The 19,416-nt window shown below is 40.5% G+C and overlaps 1 long non-coding RNA gene across 1 annotated transcript; it reads left to right on the top strand.

Annotated features, from left to right (window-relative positions):
• Positions 1-16,622: 16,622 nt before the first annotated feature.
• On the top strand, positions 16,623-18,054 carry LOC131228731 (uncharacterized). The gene is made up of 3 exons (XR_009163075.1): positions 16,623-16,906; positions 17,216-17,291; positions 17,519-18,054. It is a non-coding gene; the product is annotated as an uncharacterized LOC131228731 (long non-coding RNA).
• Positions 18,055-19,416: the final 1,362 nt, after the last annotated feature.

The raw sequence follows: 19,416 nt of genomic DNA, 5'->3' as shown, positions 1-19,416 counted from the left end.
TCTTTAATAGACTTGTACATGCTGTACTTGAGTTCGAGCTTGAGCTCTGCCTCGAGCTCAACATTGAAGCTTGGTTTGTTTGCCAAAGCTATCGAGTCGAGTTCGAGTCAAGCTAGTGGTTTGAGTCGAGTCGAGTTTACCTCGAGTTGAGCTCGAGCTTGTTGAGTGAGAGAGTAATGGATTCTGTTCTTGTTCCTCCTCCATTGATGAAAAATTCAAAAATCTTAGGAGAATCAAAGCAAAACCCGATGAAAAAACCAAACAAAGCTTCGAATCGGATGAGGAAACCTGTAAGAACCGATCTGTTCTTGATCTTCTTCCACCAGCAGAAATCCAAGTACTAAAAAAGAAACAGAGCAGAACACAGATCAGAAATCCAAGTAAAGAGCTCTAGCCAATCAGATCATTGGATTTCCTTGAAGCTCTAACAAATTTGAGAAGAACCCATCTCGAATTTCTTGGGTTTCTCACCTAAGAAGTAAATCTCAAGAGATTGAAATCATACTATTGTGGAGCTGAAATGAAAATTGGTGGTGGTGGTCCGGGCGAGCGTGTGGCTGGCAGCAGGTAGAGAAAGAGAAGAAAGGGAAAGGGAAAGGGAAAGGGGGTGCGTGCGGTTGGGTAGAGTCTCTAGGGTTTTTAAAAATTTTTTTAAAAAAAAAAAAAAAATTAAAAGTTAAAACTTATATTAATATTATATATATATATATATAAAATATAATATTATATATAATATATAATATTTAATATATTTATTAATCGAGCCGAGTCGAGCTCGAGTTCGAGCTTCGAGTGTTATCCAGCACTAGTTGATTCTACTTTGTCTATGGAAGAGATGCTGAATTCCTTGAGGAGAAAAGATATCGACGGTGATTATAAAGCTTTTATCCTCCCTAACTCTCCCATGAACATCCATTCAAGACTCACCCAAGATGCTATTGAGATTTAGGATTTTAGAGGTACGATACATACGCATCTTCATTGTTTATTTCTTCATTTCAAACTTTTTTCTTTCTTTAATAGAAGTGTTGATAATAATAAAAAAAAGTAAGGAAGGTGTAATTAATATTTTATTGATGTTACATTTTTTCGTGTTACTTCTGGTATGTCTCTAATGCACACTGCCATTGCTGTAATGCAGAGAAGTTTAAATCAGACTTGATGAAGATAGCTATGACCACTTTGAGTTCAAAAATACTTTCCCAGGACAAGGAGCATTCTGCTAAACTAGCCGTAGATGCTGTCATGAGGCTCAAGGTAAGTATTCGACTGAACTTTTTAGATGTCATGAGGGACTCTTGTCAAATCATCATGAAGTCAAATTGTGGTTTAAATGTGGCTGTGGTGTTGGTAACAATTCATGCCCCATGGTTGATAAATGGGTGCACAAACTTACTCTGTATTGGTTATTTACGATAATTTTGAAATTCCATGGCATGGTATATCATGCTAAGCTGAATTAGAATGCACTACTTAACTAGAATTTAATGTTATTTGATAATTTGATTTCCCATCACCTCTTTACTACAACAGTTGCCTCTTCTCGTTTGTTGCAGAAGTGTAAATCCTGTAATTATTGTTGTTTAAAGTGTTGGGTAATTCATATGAGGAGAGATTGAACAGGTGATTCATGGCATTTATGTGAGATATCTATGTGATTCATCAGGTAGGGGTCAATGCAAACATTTCCATGGCCCAGAAATCAAGCTAGTCAACTCTTCAGGTGGCTGCACATGGATGAGAAAGTTATGATAAGATGATTGAATATATTCCACATAGACATTTGGCCACCTGACGAGCAGACCATCTTGCTTTTTGGGTCAGAGGGCCCCCACCTGATCAATGGCCCATTTCCCTCATAATGTACCCACTGAAACATGTGCAGCTACTCCTGAATTTCCTCAGCATTCTAGTGATGTTCTTTTAGAGCATTCTACAACCGATGTTATTTATCATACTGCCATTCAGTTTTTCCTAATGGCTGGATCAGCAATGCGTACTTTTCAGATTGAAAACATTAGGAAAGGATATTCTGTGAAGGGCTTGCAAAATTTTCATTAAATGTGCTCATATTGACCTCAGATTAAAGTTAAATAAAGTTGTTCAACATTTTGAGCCATATTGGACATTGGCAGCATTATTTCTCCAGTAGTAACAAAGTGGAGATAGAACAAAGTTTCAAATGTATGCATATTATAAATGAAAATGCAGCCATCTTTCTGATAATCGACCCACCAATACAAGAACTTGGGGTTTTAGTATCTCAAACCACAAATCTTTGTGATTGATACTCTCTAACAATTTATTTATTTATTTCTTTTTTGTTTTAAGATATAGGATTCTTATACCACATGTTTTTGTGTGAACCAATTGTGCTTATTGCTCTTGTTTGTGGTGTGAATAACAGAATTTAGGTGCTTTTAGTAGAGGATAATGCTTTCTTCATGTTTTTTCTCTTCCTTAAAAATGTTATTTCAATGCCTTCTTTGCAGGTCCGTATGATCTTCATATCTGGTCTTCCAACCAATCTCAAAGAGAGAACTCCAGAACCAAGTGAGATGGTTGCTAGGCTATGAGGCTTCTTAGCTGAACTTCAAGGGTGAACAGCCAATGGGCTTTGCCCTCTTCTCCACTGCCCATCTTTCACTCACTGCCAAAGCTGACATTCAGGTATAATACAATCTCCTTAGGTGAAAATAAAATTCTGCTCATGCCATCCTCTTTACTCACATCGAGTATCTTTGAATGGTTAAATTTTTGGGTTTTACAGGACATGGTTTTTGATGCAGAATCCAAGTATGTTCTTCACACAGAGATGGCAAAGAATAATCTTTTCATCAAAAGATGTGATATAATTTGTCAATTTAAGTTCATACCTGTGGGGTCTATGTTTGAGTGGTCTAAGCCGATGATATAATGTGCCCCATTGTAGATGAACATTGCAAGGAAATCTCCCAAGTGGGAAAACCTAACCATTTTAAGTAAGAATATGCTGCAACAATTTGTATTCAAGCAAGAAAATGCCGTACATTATCTATGTATAATCATGCAATCTAGGAAATTTTTTATGCATGAGCCATCAATGGATGGACCCACCATATAAATTGTTTGGATCACTCAAGTCATGGGTCACACTTGTACAAAATGGAAACCTAGTCTACTCTCCAGAATGTTAGCCCTAACATTGCATTAATACCTCTTTATTTATCCGTGGCTTGTTGTTTCATAACTGAATTTTGGTGGACTATGATTCTTCATAGAGTTGATGCCATGAAATGTTTCTTCATGTTTCTTCATCCCAAGTAAAAAATTTGAATTCTTATGCTCTTGAAATTTGAATTATGATGGTTGATCGAGTTGGTATTTAATAATTAGGTTGTCTGAGACATTCATATCTTGTGATCAGATGAATGAATAGGTGATGGGGACATCACGCGCACATGCACACTCACGCCGCCCCCCCTACACACGTACGCCAGAAGGAGGGCCCCACTGTCGATCTGGATCGATGACGACATTCAGGGAGGGCCTCTTACCTAGAAGACGAAGTTTTGATTCAAAAAAATGGGCCCTTTAGTTAAGAAAAGTCCATCATGGGATCTCATGATCGTGACCCACTAGTTAGATTGATTTTATATTTTAGGTTTTGCTTATTAATATTATTTAGAACATCATGGATGCGTTAGATTTCTTTGATTAGTTTTTATTTGATTTACTTCATCGCCAAGTAATAGGTTGCGCACATGGCGCGAGTTTTGGGGTATAGGATTTTCTTATAAATAGGCACCCCTTGTAGTTTTTTTAATTGATTGAAGATTAATAAAAATTTTACATTTTTCTACTCTCTGAGTTGTGAAGCCTAATTGGGTGCGAAGCCCTCCCTTCATCGAAGGGTTAACTACCGTGGTGCGAAGCCACATCTATCCCGATTCGCCCCCATCCATCGCCATCTCTACTACCCATCTTCTACCATCCCTTCTTCTCATCTCACCCCATCATCTACACTTCGAATCAATCATCTATTGCAGCAATTCTCCTCCCCACAACAGAATTTCAGAATCTGGCCCTACAGGAGGGCTGAAACTTCGGCGGAGCACCACGCACAAACCGTACATCGGATCGAGCTGAGATTTGGAGGTTTTAGAGTCCATCCCTGGCCGACCAAGGCCAAGGTGGCCTTTTTCTGAATAGTGGGCCCCACACACGTGCGGCCGGGATCACACGCATGTGCGTCTGGGCCATTGTTGTTGTCCATGTGTGCGGTACTTCTCTGGTTCGTCTCTCTCCTCTCTTTCACTCCGCTTTCACCCAAAATCCCTAAACCTAACCCTAAATTACTTAAATCTCCAATTTTATGCTCATTTTCTTACCCTAGGGTTTCTTCATTTGAAATTGGTGAATCCTTTGGATTAGGAACTGATTACTATGCATATGTGGATGATTATTTCTTATCTTCGAGTATTGTTTGATTTATAATTTTTATTGATCCAGCCCTATCATGTGTAGGCCTGGACCCGCATAGATTTCCTTTAATTGAATGTTTGGACTTTCATGTGGGACATGGAATTTGTGTAAATGTTTCTGAACTAACGTGATCTTAAGCCTGAAATCTGGCATATCATATTTAATTTTAATGTCTTGCATCAAATTTGGTATCAGAGCCTAGGGTTCTTGTAGGAAAATTCATTACATGTTTAGGGTTTGGTTGTTTATGTCCATTACACATCAATTCTCATCATATATGGCTATTTAGAGGTCCATAAACCCTAACATAAGCTGCTGAAATTTTCTGTTATCCCCTTTTTTGAATTATTTTAGAAATTAACTTATTTTCTATTTCTAGGTTTAAAACTTTCCTTTTCTGTTTTTTAGAAACTTTCTTAATTTGTTTTTAAAAACTAATTTCCTTTCCTTTTTCTTTTTTAGAAACTAGTTTACTTTCCTTTTTCTTTTTTAGAAACTTACTTTCTAATTTTAGAAACTTTCCTTTTTCTTTTTCTTTAGAAACTAGGTTTTAAATTTTTTTTTTTTTTTTAAAGAAACTTTTTAATTTGTTTTTTTTTTTAGAAGCTTTCCTAATTTGTTTTTAGAAACTTTACTTTTTCGTTTTTAGAAATTACTTTTCTTTAGAAACTTTCCTAATTTGTTTTTTTAGAAACTTTCCTAATTTGTTTTTTTATAGAAACTTTCTTAATTTGTTATAGAAACTTTCTTAATTTGTTTTTCTTATAAACTTTCCTTTTTCGTTTTTAGAAACTAGGATGCTTTTTTTTTTTTTTTGAAACTTTCCTAACTTGTTTTAAAAACTTTCCTTTTTCATTTTTAGAAACTAGGTTGTTTCTTTTAAAAATTTTAAAAAAAATCTTATATTTTGACAACTATATTGCTGAATTTTGGTTGGTACCCTACACTAAACATGGAACAATTGCAAGAGTCACTAAACAAGTCATGCCCCAAACTCGGAAATCGGCCTCACAAAATTCCCGATCACCGAATCCAATGTTTTCACTCTGTAGTGCCCCATTCTCGAATTTCGGCACTCATATGCCAGATTCCGATCCTGGGGTCCTACAAGAAGGATTTTCCAACGTACATTTGTCTCATAAGAAGCATAACCGCAAGTATACCCAAATCATAAAAGCAACATCAGCACTACATATCCACTAATATAATCATTTGAATACAATGCTAAGAAGGAAATACATATGTCAAAATCAAAGCTCCAGAGGACAGTTTCACGCTCCAAGCTCAACGCTGCTGCAACCTAACACCACCTACATGCATCTATCGTACATAAGCTTATAAAATCTTAGAGGGTGGTGAAAGTGTGTGCATAAGATAAGTGCCAAGTATACTATAAAGCCAATAAATCATACATCATCGAAATAAGTAGAAATATTGACAAGATCATGAATCATACGATATCAGAGTAAGTGAAAATATACTGGTAAGTCCATGAGTGCTATCAGCCGTACAAAGGCTATCCGATGCAAAACATGAAAGAGACAATAACAAATGCTGAGGATGCAATGCAATATGCAAATCCTGATGAGCCACGAATACCATCAACCTCATCTAGGCCATATAAGTGCAAAAAAATATATTAACCCAAAATGCTAAATACTGCAAATGCAATGTAATATGTAGTGCGAATGAAATGACCATGCTGGAATGTGGAGTCCGGATGATAGTACGTAGTATCGCAGTTACGGGGTCCACCACAAGGGACTTCTATCCAAACCAGCCTCATACCTAAATTTAGATAGTCCGACTCAATGTGGTAAACTCCTCGATCTTAGGTTAGTCGCGCGTCCAACCGAAATCCTGGTCATGCGAAGGTACACATAACAAATAGTTACACACCACCACCGAGTGGATGGTGAATGAATGAATGAATGGATATGCAATTCCTACTCAATAAGTCCACATATCGGTATGGTTACTCTCTGGAGAAATCACCGGAGTCTATTACACACCACACCGACTGCCTCCTCCCTAGCTGCACAGCCCAGTCAGTGGAAGAGACCTCACTATCCGCCTAGCCAGTAGTCTGTCAATACGTACTTGGCTCGTCGATAGCGGACCCATTTACGAGCTAGTCATACTCAACCTAATTTGACCATAATTCTCATGCCGGCAACCCGAGTCGACTCAACCTAGGACTTATACCTTAGCGACGGCTCGTTGCCGCGGTTCCGATGCCGCGACTTGCGCACCAAGGCGATACCTGGTTGGGAGATGTGGGCGGCGTTCGGTGCGAGGAAAACACCGCGCGTGCGAATTCCGAGGAAATCTCTATAAGGTGTCACATCAATCAATCAATCCCATCAATCCCATCATGCCAAGTACACATCACCTTTCACCCTTTCCCAAGCAAACTCCAAAGTTAAAAAGTTCTTACACCACCCATACCTCTCTTACAACTTTTGCCAAAAAAGTTAAAAAAGCTTCTTACACCCATCCCTCTCTCCCATCCATCACTCCATCACCCATCACTCCCTCTCTCTCTCTCCCTTACAAGTCTCTCTCTCATTTTCAACTTTTCAAAGCAACAAAAATCCCATACGTATGAGCCTCTCCCATTCCTCCCAAGCTACATGTGTGGTCCACCTTTCCATCCTTAGATCTCTCATCTCAACCATCCATTTCTCATCTTCCTCCATCTAAGAGAAGCACCTGGAGCTAAGGAAGCCAAGGGAGCAAGAAGATCAAGTGGTGGGTGTCTTGATAGGGTAGTTTTTGATGCTTTTAAGATGGGCCAAGTGAGGCCAACCGATCAATGGTTTGGATCTCACTTTGGACCCTAAGATATGGCCAATGGCCCACTTGGATCATCTTGATCATTCCATGATGGGGCCATTCTCCATGGACCCCATCATGATGTTTATTTTCTTGCATGCTTAGGGTCATCTAGACCGTCTATTTTAGTAGAGAAGGGATCTCCACCGTTGGATTTCAATTTCATGGACCCACATGTAATGGGACCCACTTGATGTATGATTTGGTGCAAGGGAGGGCTCATAGTGCCGGGGTCCCTCCATCACGCAGATCTCATTCTCTATCTCTCTCTCCTATCTTTTCTTTTCCTTATTTTCTTTATCTTGATATGATTGTGTGGCCCACTTGAATGGACCCCACCATGAAGCATGTATTTTCTTTAAGACATCTATAAGTGGGGCCCACCTTATATGTGTAGTACCCACACCATTCATCAGTGGTGGCCCACCTGAGCAGGCCGTCCCTGGACGCTGGACGTTTATTGGGAAAACACAAATACTAGCTTGGTTCAAGACTTTGGGTGGCCCACTCATGTAGGCCCCACCTTGATGTATATATTAAATCCATGCCGTCCATTCCTTTCCCAAGATTGTTTTAGGCGTTGAGCCAGAAGATGGGACCAATCAGACTTCCAGGCGGGCCATAACATGGCAAACAGTGGGCTTACCGTTGAAATATCCCTTATTACTTCTATACACCGAAACATGCCCAATATTGGACTTGTTTTGCTTGTCTTGAGCCATGGAGGGCCATTGGACGGAGTGGATTATCGGACGTGGGCCTCACCTGTGAAAAACCATGAAAAAACAGAAAAAATAAAAATAAAACCTTAAACAAAGCAAAGAACGCCGTCGGTCAGAGGGCGTACGCGCCAAAGATCAAGTGACGGCGGCGTATGTCTACCACCCACCTGTAGCCGTGGGGCCCCACCTGGATGTTTATCCACCATCTACACCGCTCATAGGGTGGGCCACTACCGACATGGTCCCACCCCAAAAATTAGCCCGATCCAAGACTCGGTGGCCCACACCGTAAGAAATAGTGGGATTGGACCTCTACCTTTGAAATCCTTTTGGGGTCCACAGAAGTTTTGGATCATGGTGAAATTTATTTTCACCCTTCCTCTATGCCCACGTGGCCTTATCAACGGTTGGATGGAATATAAACATTATGGTGGGCCCCACATGGAGCCCACATGATGTATGTGTTCATACACGCCGTCCACAGTGGATGGGGCCACTGTGATGTAAGTGTTTATCCCCACCATCCAGGGATGGTGGGCCTCTTGTGTGTGTGCGTGTGTGGTGTGTGTGTGTATATTTATATATATATATATATATAATATTATATATATGTATATATATTATATTATATCATATTTAATATAATATTGGTGGGAGGCCCACCTCAGTTTGCTTGTGGCCTGTGATTGAGGCCCACTTTGATGTATATGTAAGGCCCATGGGTCGAGGCCCATTTAATGTGTTAGGGGCCCATGGGTTAAGGCCCGTTAAGATGTATTAGGACCTACGAGTCGAGACCCATTTGATGTACATATGGGGCCCAATTGGTGTGGCCCATTTGATACTCATAAGGCCCATGTGAGTAGGCCCATTTGATGCACTCTAAGGCCCACGGGTTATAGCCCATTGCAATGTACATAGGGCCCATTGGTGCGGCCCATTGATGTGGCCCAATTAATGAATATAAGGCCCATGTGATTTGGCTCATTTGATGTATTTATGGCCCAATGGATGTACCTAAGGTCCATTGCAATGTGTGATCCCAACATAATTTATATAATGATATTTGTGGCAGTCGTGCCTTGGGAGCAATATTGGTTTGACGTCCACATTGCAAGTGTAGTGTGGTTAAATGTCCGTATTATGACTTTCCCTAGGGCCCTTTGTTAGGCTCGTACGTCTAATGTGTAGGCCGTGTAGGCCCATCTTTGTTATGATTATCATCCATCCCATATAACGTGTTTAATTCCATGATTCATAATCATATGTATCATACGTATGCTTGATATGAGAAATGATTGATCATAGCATATGCCTTCGGGCAGATGGTTTAGGGGCTCCCAGATAGGGGGTGTTGCCCTACATGAGCACATGATGCGCGTAGGATTGCTGCATGACTGGATAGTATGATTCATGCATTCGCATTATGTGATATGGTTACTGTACGCCCTAGCGACATCAGGGTCGTAGCCTCCACAGGCGTATCGTGGTTGGCAGGATTGGATACCGAAAATCTTGTTCTACATGGGGTGCTATAGATATCCCTAGGTGAAAGTTTCTAAACCCTTATGGTACCAGGAGGTTACTCTAACGTCTAGACCGAGTGGGTGCATGAGCGCTGAGTGCCGATTACCAGAAGGCCGCGCTTTCCATTGTGTCGTGGTCGGTTGGAAGGGGGTGCGGCCTTACCCGCCCGAGAGGAGGAGGCAAAACTAGGCTGAGTTTGACCAGCTTGAGGAATGGGTCCACTATCGACGAGCCGAGCCCAATATTGGCAAGTGGATAGTGAGGTCTCTTCCACTCACCTTATTGTACACGATGGGCCGGCAAACTGGTTAGAGTGTACTAAACCCCGGTGATATTTCAGAATTGAGTTGTATTGATATGTGGACTTAGATGAGGATTTGCATGCTTGAGTTGCATTTGGCATTGCATGGGCTTGGTATGGCCGACATCATTCTGTGCGCCGCAGGGCCTTGGTATGGCTAATGGTATTCTTGGCATTCATCAGCATGTTCCGCATTACTCTGATACTGCATAACTGCATTATCACCTTAAGCATACACTTTCACCACCCTCTAAGCTTTCTATAAGCTTATGCACGACCGTTGCGTGCAGGTGACGTTGGATCGCAGCAGCGCTGAGGCTTGGGCGCGTAGCTGATCTTTTTGGAGCTTTTAGTCTATCATCATTGTATTTCCCTTATGCTCATTGTACTTGTAAAGTTTTTTATTATAGTGGAAATGTGATGGAGTTTTTGGTTGTTGTTTGTGGGTTATGCCTTTGGTTATGCTTATTACGAATCAAACTGATGTTGAAAATCCTCCTTGTAGCATCCCAGGATCGGAACCTGGCGAATGGGCGCTGGGAGCCGAGAATGGGGTTCTACGGAGGCTGTCGGCGCCGGATTCGGCGATCGGGAATTTTGTGAGCCCGATTTCCGAGTTTGGGGCGTGACACCCTCCATCATGCGTGTCCCACTCTCTATCTCTCTCTCTCTCCCTCTCTATTTCATATCATACTCAGCCTAGCTTATAGCCCCCTCACTCGGGCGGATAAGGCCACACCCCCTTCCAACCGACCATGACATAGTGGGAGACATGGCCTATGGTATTTGACACTCGGGCGCTCGTGTATCCACTTGATCTAGAAGTTGGAGCATCTCCTGGCCTCGAAAGATTTTGAGACTTTCACCCAAGGACATCCTAAGTGCCCATAGTGCTAGAACTAAGTATTTTCGGTGTCCCATTTAGCTATCAACGATGTGCCTGTGGAGGCCACGACCCTGGTGTCATTAGGGCGTACAATGATCAAGTCACATGTATGCAAGATGCATGAGCCACACCATCTAGTTATGCAGCAATCCTGCGTGTACGGCGCGATATTGTGGGCACTCTGTCTCATAAGGAGTCTCGTAAATAGTTTGCCCAATGGTATATGTTATGATCAAATATTCCTCATATCACGCATACATATGATGCGTATAGGCATGAATCATGGAGTTATACTAAGCATTTTATATGGTGATGAACTATCCTCACAATGAAGATAGGCCTTGATGGCCTACACACAACAAGTATGGGCCTATCAATGGGCCCTAGGGAGAGTTATAATGTGAACATTTAACCAACATTATTCTTACAATATGGACGGCAAACCAACATTGCTCCTAAGGCACGACTATCATAAACATCATTACTCAAACCATGGGAGAGTCACACATTGTAATGGACTTGTGTACATCCAATTGGGCCTCGACTCATGGGCCTTAGATACAACAAATGGGCCTCAACCCATGGGCCCCAAATATATTACAATGGGCCTCAACCCATGGGCCCTAATACATCAAGGTGGGCCTCCTCAAATGGGCCTTATAAATATCAAGGTGGGCCTCTACAACGGGCCACAAATACATCAAGGTGGGCCTCCTCAAATGGGCCTTATAAATATTAAGGTGGGCCTCAACAACATGCCACAAAAAAACCATAGACAAACAATATATATACATACATACATATATATATATACATATATACATATATATATATATATATATATATATATAAATGAATTACATCAAAAGATGAACTAGACCGCACTCCAAATAATAATGACAATGATTTCCACCGTTAAAATATCCTACAGGGCCCACCATAATATATATTTTCCATCTAATCTAATCATAAGGTCACACAGACTGAATTAAGAGGAAAAATAAATTTCATAACAATCCAAAACTTCTACTGGACCACAAGAGTTTCAATGGTAGACGTTCAATCCACACGCAGTGTGGTCCACTTGATAAATAGATCTATCTTATTTTTATCTCAAGCCTTAAAATAAGCTTAAGAAGTGGATGGACGGTTTGGACACATCCATCAGAGGTGGGGTCCATTGGCCGTCCAGTGGATGGACGGCACGACTGCCTGGATGCTATTGATAAAACACATACATTGTGGCCGTGGGGTCCACATCCCCAAACGGACGGACGGTTGGATAGGAGTGCAGCCGCGTCCTCTGGATGTTGCAGCAGCGTCTGCTGCATATGCATATATATATATATATATATATATTAAAAATTGTGTTTTATCACGGTTTTTCGTATGTAGGGCCCGCTTCAGGAGAATCCATCCCACCCAATGGATTCTACAGTCCATAACCAATCTATCAAGCCCAATATTGGACATGCTTCGGCGTGTAGAAAAATTTATGTGAATTTGAATGGTGAAAATCACTATTTTCAAAGGTGTGGCTCGCCAGAAAGTTGGATCAGCTTCATTTTTCGGTTCAACGCCTAAAATGAGTTGGTAAATAAGATGAACGGCGTAGATTGAATGCATACATCAATGTGGAGCCTATACAAGTGGCCCTCTCCAAAGCCAAATATATATATATATATATATATATATATATATATATATATTTGTTTTCCCAGTTCACGTCCAGACGTTGGACGGTTCTGTGCTTAACAAATGCATTTAAGGTGGGCCACCACATGGCTGGGTGGTGTGGAACAACACATATAAAGTGGGCCACCAAATGGTTAGGTGGTGTGGATAAGACATACATCAAGGTGGGGTGCATCCGGGGGGGGCCACACGGCCGCATCATCACACAAAAGAAAATGAAAGAGAGAGAGAGAGAGAGAGAGAGAGAGAGAGAGAGAGAGAGAGAGAGAGAGAAAGAGAGAGAGACACGTGATGGAGGGACCCCGACACTATGGGCCCTCCTTTGAAATCAATCATACATCAAGTGGGTCCCATTACACGTGGGCCCACCAAATCAAAGATCAACGGTGGAGGTTCCTTCTCCACTCAAATGAACGGTCTAGATGACCTCTATCCATGCAAAGAAAATAAACATCATGATGGGATCCATGGAGAATGGCCCCACCATGGAATGATCATGAGAATCAAGTGGGCCATCGGCCACACCTAGGGTCTAAAATGAGATCCATACCATCAATCGGTAGGCCTCACTTGGCCTTTCATCAAAAAAGAAAATTTAGGCCTAATAGAGCACTCACCGTTCGATTTTCTTGGTCCGTTGGAAAGCCAATCTCCTTGTGATTCACTTTTATGGAGGGTGATAAGGTTTGAAGGGCTAGGATGAAGGATTTTGGGAGAGGAAGTGGGCCACACAAACTCACTTTTCTCTCACTTGAAAAACCATGGACGTGTATCTCTCTTGCTTGCTTGGAAAATGTGTTGAGAAAGAGAGAGGTGTGGTGGTTGTAAGAGAGATGTGAGTGATGGATGTGAGATGAGTGATGGGTGAGGTAAGAGATTGGTTGACTTTTGAGTTTGCTTGACTTGTGGAGAAAGAAAGCATGGGTTGCTCTTGTACTTGACATGAGGTGATTGATTGATGGGACATGATGTAGAGATTCTCTTAGGATTGCAAACGAGTGACGTTTTCTTCAAAATAAACGCCGGCCCACATCTCCCTGCTAGGGTATCGGATCGGTATGCAAGATGTGGCGTTGGAACCGTGGTGACGGTGCGGTCGCAATGGTACAAGTGTTTCTTAAAAAAGGAAAAAAAAATTTCTTATATTTTAACAACTATATTGCTGAATTTTGGTTTGCACTCTACACTAAACATGGAACAACTGCTAGAGTCACTAAACAAGTTATCCTAGCAAATCGAGTCTTTGGATAAGCGCTTGGAAATTGACCAATGCTTTGAACAACTTGATGTGTGCATTACCCGACTAAAGACCATCGTCAGGACAAACCCCACCATTGGGGAGATGTCCAATCTCAGGCAGGCCTGTAGGATAGAACAATGAATGGAGTTGGTGAATGAATCAATTATGGGTGTGCACTTGTGCACCCACCCCATGAGAGGCATCAAGACTACTATTTTAAGGGGTATGACATATGTGACCTTGTGGTGGAGAGAGTACACCGACGCTAGTGTAGGGTTACCCACTAAGGCCATTCCGATAATGGATGAGTTACGTGATGTCTTTCCTGATTACCGGATGAGTTTCCCTCAGGAGGGATATAGAGCACACGAGAACATGGTGAACTTGTGATACCTATAGCCGAGTTTGCGTTTAATAGTTCTGTCAATAGGTCCACAGGTCTCGGTCCTTATGAAGTCATACTGTTTATAAACCCGGGAAACCTATTGATCTTGTCCTTATGTCATTGTCCTGTAGGCCATCAGAGCCTACGGAGTCTTTTGCACATCACATTCATTCATGGCATCAAGAAATCAGGCAGAAAATCACTACTAGTAATGAACATTACAAATTTTCTACAAACCAATATAAACGTTTCAAAGAATTTAATATTGGGGACTTTTTGATAGTCCGCATCTGGCCTGAACGGTACCCTCCGGGTGCCGTTCGTAAGTTACACGCGTGTAGCACTGGACCCTTCAAAATTATAAAACGAAACGGTCTCAATGCGTATGAGGTAGATCTTCCACCTTCTATGGGAATTAGTTCCACATTCAACGTGGAGGATCTAGTTACTTTTTAGGGGACCACTAATACTTTGTCCGGCCCTTCGCCTACCCGTCCTCATTCCCCATATTTATCCCTTGAACCATGGCCCCTTCCCGACCCATTTTTCCAGCCTCTACCTCTCATACCCACTCTTCCTGACCTTTCTTCCCAACCTCTACCTCCCATACCTACCCTTCTCGACCTATTTTTCCAGCCTCTACGTCTCATACCTACCCATCCCGACCCATTTTTTCAGCCTCTACCTCCCATACCTTTTCGTCCTGATCCATTTTCACATCCTCTATGTCTCATACCTACCCTTCCCAACTCATTTTTCTAGCCTCTACCTCCCATGCCTACCCATCCCGACCCATCTTTCCAGTCTCTACCTCTCATACCTATCATTCCCGACCCATTTTTCCAGCCTCTACCTCTCATACCTAACCTTCACATACCCAAAAAAGAAATAGAGAATATCCTGGATCATTAGATAGTTTCAACGTTGGACGGCGGGTTTCAGAAGTACCTGGTTAAATGAAAGTCACACCTAGCTTCAGATAGCACGTGGCTCATGAGGAGGAGCTTCAGAGACTTGATCTTGACATCTTGGAGCGGTTCAGGAGTTTTATTTCGCCAGTGGTGAAATTTTCGCAGTCGGGGAGAATTGATGGGGACATCAAGCGCACACGCGCACTCACGCCGTCCCCTACATATGTATGTTAGGAGGGCTCCATCATCGATCTGGATCAATGACGACGTTTAGGGAGGGCCTCTTACTTAGAAGACGAAGTTTTGATTCAAAAAAATAGGCCCTTTAGTCAAGAAAAGCCCATCATGGGATATCATGATTGTGACCCACTAATTAGATTGATTTCATATTTTAGGTTTTACTTATTAATGTTATTTAGAACATCATGGACGCTTTATATTTCTTTGATTAGTTTTTATTTTGGTTTACTTCATCGCCAAGTAATAGGTTGCTCACATGGCGCGAGTTTTGGGGTATAGGGTTTTCTTATAAATAGGCACCCCTTGTAGCTTTTTTTAATTGATTGAAGATTAATAAAAATTTTACATTTTCCTACTCTCTGAGTTGTGAAGCCTAATTAGGTGCAAAGCCCTCCTTTCATCGAAGGGTTAACTATCGTGGTGCGAAGCCACTTCTATCCCGATTCACCCCCATCCATCGCCATCTCTACTACCCATCTTCTACCATCCCTTCTTCTCATCTCACCCCATCATCTATACTTCAAATCAATCATCTATTGCAGTAATTCTCCTCCCCACAGTAAAATTTCAAAATCTGGCCCTATAGGAGGGCTGAAACTTCGGTGGAGCATCACACACAAATCGTACATCGGATTGAGCTGAGATTTGGAGGTTTTGGAGTCCATCCCTGGCCGACCAGGGCCAAGGTGACCTTTTTCTAAATAGTGGCCCCCACACACGTGCGGTCGGGATCACACGCACGTGCGTTTGGGCCATTGTTGTTGTCCATGCATGCGGTACTTCTCTGGTTCATCTCTCTCTTCTCTTTCACTCTGCTTTCACCCAAAATCCCTAAACCTAACCCTAAATTACTCAAATCTCTAATTTTATGCTCCTTTTCTTACCCTAGGGTTCCTTGATTTGAAATTGGTGAATCCCTTGGATTAGGGACTGATTACTATGCATGTGTAGATGATTATTTCTTATCTTTGAGTATCATTTGATTCATAATTTTTATTGATCCAGCCCTATCATGTGTAGGCTTGGATCTGCATAGATTCCTCTTAATTGAATGTTTAGACTTTCATGTGGGATATGGAATTTGTGTAATTGTTTCTGAACTAATGTGATCTTAAGCCTAAAATCTCGCATATCATATTTAATTTTCATGTCTTGCATCAATAGGGATTGATTTCTACGGGCTTTGGTTGCAAATGCTGCAGTTCTTATTGGTGTGCAGTTCTTGTAAGAAAATAAAATATAGCTTTAAGTGTATTTCCAATGTAGTGAAGTTTTGAAGTTGTATCTGGTTGTAAACAGCGGCACTTCTATGATTTGAGGCTTCATCTCATCATCAATAATGCCAGGTTTTCTATTTCAAGGTGTACTAGATTGTAATATCTTACTGATTGGATGTTTCTGAGTGTCCAAAAATAGTTGGACAACAAGTTTTAGAAAGGCCCACTCGTTTAATGGTTAGGATCACAATGTGGGGTAATTTGAAGATAATTCTCATGTTTGAAATGTCCATGTGATATTTCGCATTTTACTCTAGTGTTACAAACTTGAGATTTAAAACTTTCTGAAAGAAAGTTGATAATTGAATACTATCTGTTTTAAAGGCTATGTATTGTTGATTTTGTTCAGGCCATGACTGTCCAATAAGTTGAGGCACCTATTGATCTAAAGAAAGAGATGGGAAGATTAATATTTTAACAAAAGTATGGGGAAGCATTCACTCCCATGAATTGTTGGATGTTTATTTGGTTTTTAGATGATGCATATTTTGCTTTGTTTTTCAGAGTTTATAATTGAGTAGATTAGCATGTGCTCTTAAAGTATTATCTCTGTTTTTTTATTTTTTATTTTATTTTATTAATATTATTTTTTTATGACTTCTCATCCTTGTCCTTTTCTATATTTTTAGTTCTTCAGTTTTGGGGCACAACTTTTCTGTATGATGATATTCATTGTAGGATGAATCAATTCATATTGTAGATTTGAGTCCATACTCATCTTTTGATTTTCAGGTTGCAAATGGATTATTGCCACTACAAAAGCTTTATCCAAGTAGAATCTACCAAAATCACTAGGAAATTGATTTGGGTTTGTTTTGGATTTTTGGGTTTTTAATTCCAATTGCATAATCTAATGCAATCATTCCATTTAGGGTTTTTTTTTTTCACAATGCAATAGTATCTTGGGGCATTGAAAAGGGAACTAGTGACCAACTAGCTGTAGTTTACCTAACACATAATCCGCTTTTACAAGCATTTTGTGCCAAGGTCCAACTGGAAACAAAATTCTTAAGGCACATCTTTTTTCATATGTAGGCTAGTGCATTCAAATGGCCTGTTTTCACCCATGCAGATGTCAAGCCTGATATGGTGGTGAAGGCAAAGGTGCTTTTTTCTTTCCTGCATTCATTGTTACTTCTATTTTGCTGACAGTCTTCAAGCCACTCTTTGTTCTGTTTGTAATGGTATTAATACTTGATTTATGCATAGACTATGTACCTAGCTCCAATCAGGTGTAAGGATGGGCTTTTTTCATCATTTGAGTTGATGTTTTACAATGGAATTTGTTCACTCCCTTTCCTACTAATCTTTATAATCTGTTCCACTTAAATTGAGGTTGCTGCATCATTAGTTACTAGCATTTGCAGGTTGTGGATATGGATTTTTCATTTTTACAGTGATGCGTTGTATTCGAATCTGTTTGTTGGAAGTCAGAACCCACTCGATGAATCGTAGTTCGAAAGCTTGACCTGACTTAAGGAGTTGACTCAGTCAGGTTATATCTAGACTTAGAGAAAATCACATTTTAGTCACAAACCTTTTAAAAAAAGTTGTAGTAGTTACTTTAATTGAGTTAGAAAATCATATTTCAGTCACAAACTTTTGTTGTTGTAAGTTCCTAATTAGTTTGTTTCTGTATTTGTGTCGGAGCTATCCGGATGTTGAACGGGGGTCCCCGGAAGGTGGGAACCGCTGTTATGACCATGATGAAGCTGTCCATTTCCTATGGACAACAATATGGGTGGCCTGGCCATTTGGACAGGCTCGTGTTTATGTATTATCTCGAAATTGATGAAGCAGATCCGGATGTGCGTCGGAGCTATCCGGATGTTGAGCGGGGGTCCCTGGAAGGTGGGAACCACTGATATTTATTTTTTCCCTTCATCACTGTCTGTGTGATCTTGTGAACAGGTTGGATGATAAATAAACATCACTACAGGCCCTAGAAAGGTTTTAATGATGGAAATCATTATACCCACTGTTTCTTGTGGTATGGTCCACCTGAGTTTTGGATATGATTCAATTTTGGTTTTAACCCCTTAAATGATTTGGAAAAGCAGAAGGATGGTGTAGATAAACTACATATATTTATAGTGGGTACAATGATTTCCTAACCCTAAACCTAAACTTGAAAACCTAAATCTAAACTCGAATCTGAACCCGAATTCCTAAACCTATAACCTATAACCTATAACCCTAAACCCTAAACCTAAACCCCAAACCTAAACTTGAACCTGAACCCAAACCCAATTCTTAAACCTATAACCTATAACCTAAACATAAACCTTAACCTAAACCTAAACCCGAACCCGAATTCCTAAACCTGTAACCTATAACCTAAACCTAAACCTATAACCTGATCTCTCTCTCTCTCTCTCTATATATATATATATATAGATATATATATATATGAGAAACATTTTGGCTTGATTTTTCTCTCCTCTTTTTCTTACTCATGTATTTCTCTCTTACTATGTAGTGTTTCTATAAATATGTTTCAATTTTGTTAGTTATATATGTAATAGCTTATTGACGACATGCAAAAAGCAAAGGAAGAGATAGTGGAATTGAAAATTCAGATCATTATTGCATTATATGGAGGGCATTTACTATGTTGGAGTGAATTAGGTCACGCCTTAGTTGTATGCAACCACTCTTCTTGTTGTAGGTCTCAGATAGTGGAATTGGAAATTCAGATCTCTTCATTGAAGGAAGATCTTGAAAAGGAGCATCAACGCTGGCGTACTCGCCAGAGCAATTATGAAAGACAGGTTTACTCTTAATTTCTTGTCATAATTCTTATTTCCTATCTCATTCATGTGTAGTGGGATATGGAAGAACTTCGTAAGAAGTATTTGGAAATATAGTTGAAGTATAAAGAATAACACAAGTGAATAAAGTTGCATTAAAGTATTGTTTATTTAGAAATGTGA

This window comes from Magnolia sinica, chromosome 2 (assembly GCF_029962835.1).
Source record: "Magnolia sinica isolate HGM2019 chromosome 2, MsV1, whole genome shotgun sequence".
Classification (NCBI taxonomy): domain Eukaryota; kingdom Viridiplantae; phylum Streptophyta; class Magnoliopsida; order Magnoliales; family Magnoliaceae; genus Magnolia; species Magnolia sinica.
This window is presented reverse-complemented; position numbering and strand designations above follow the sequence as displayed.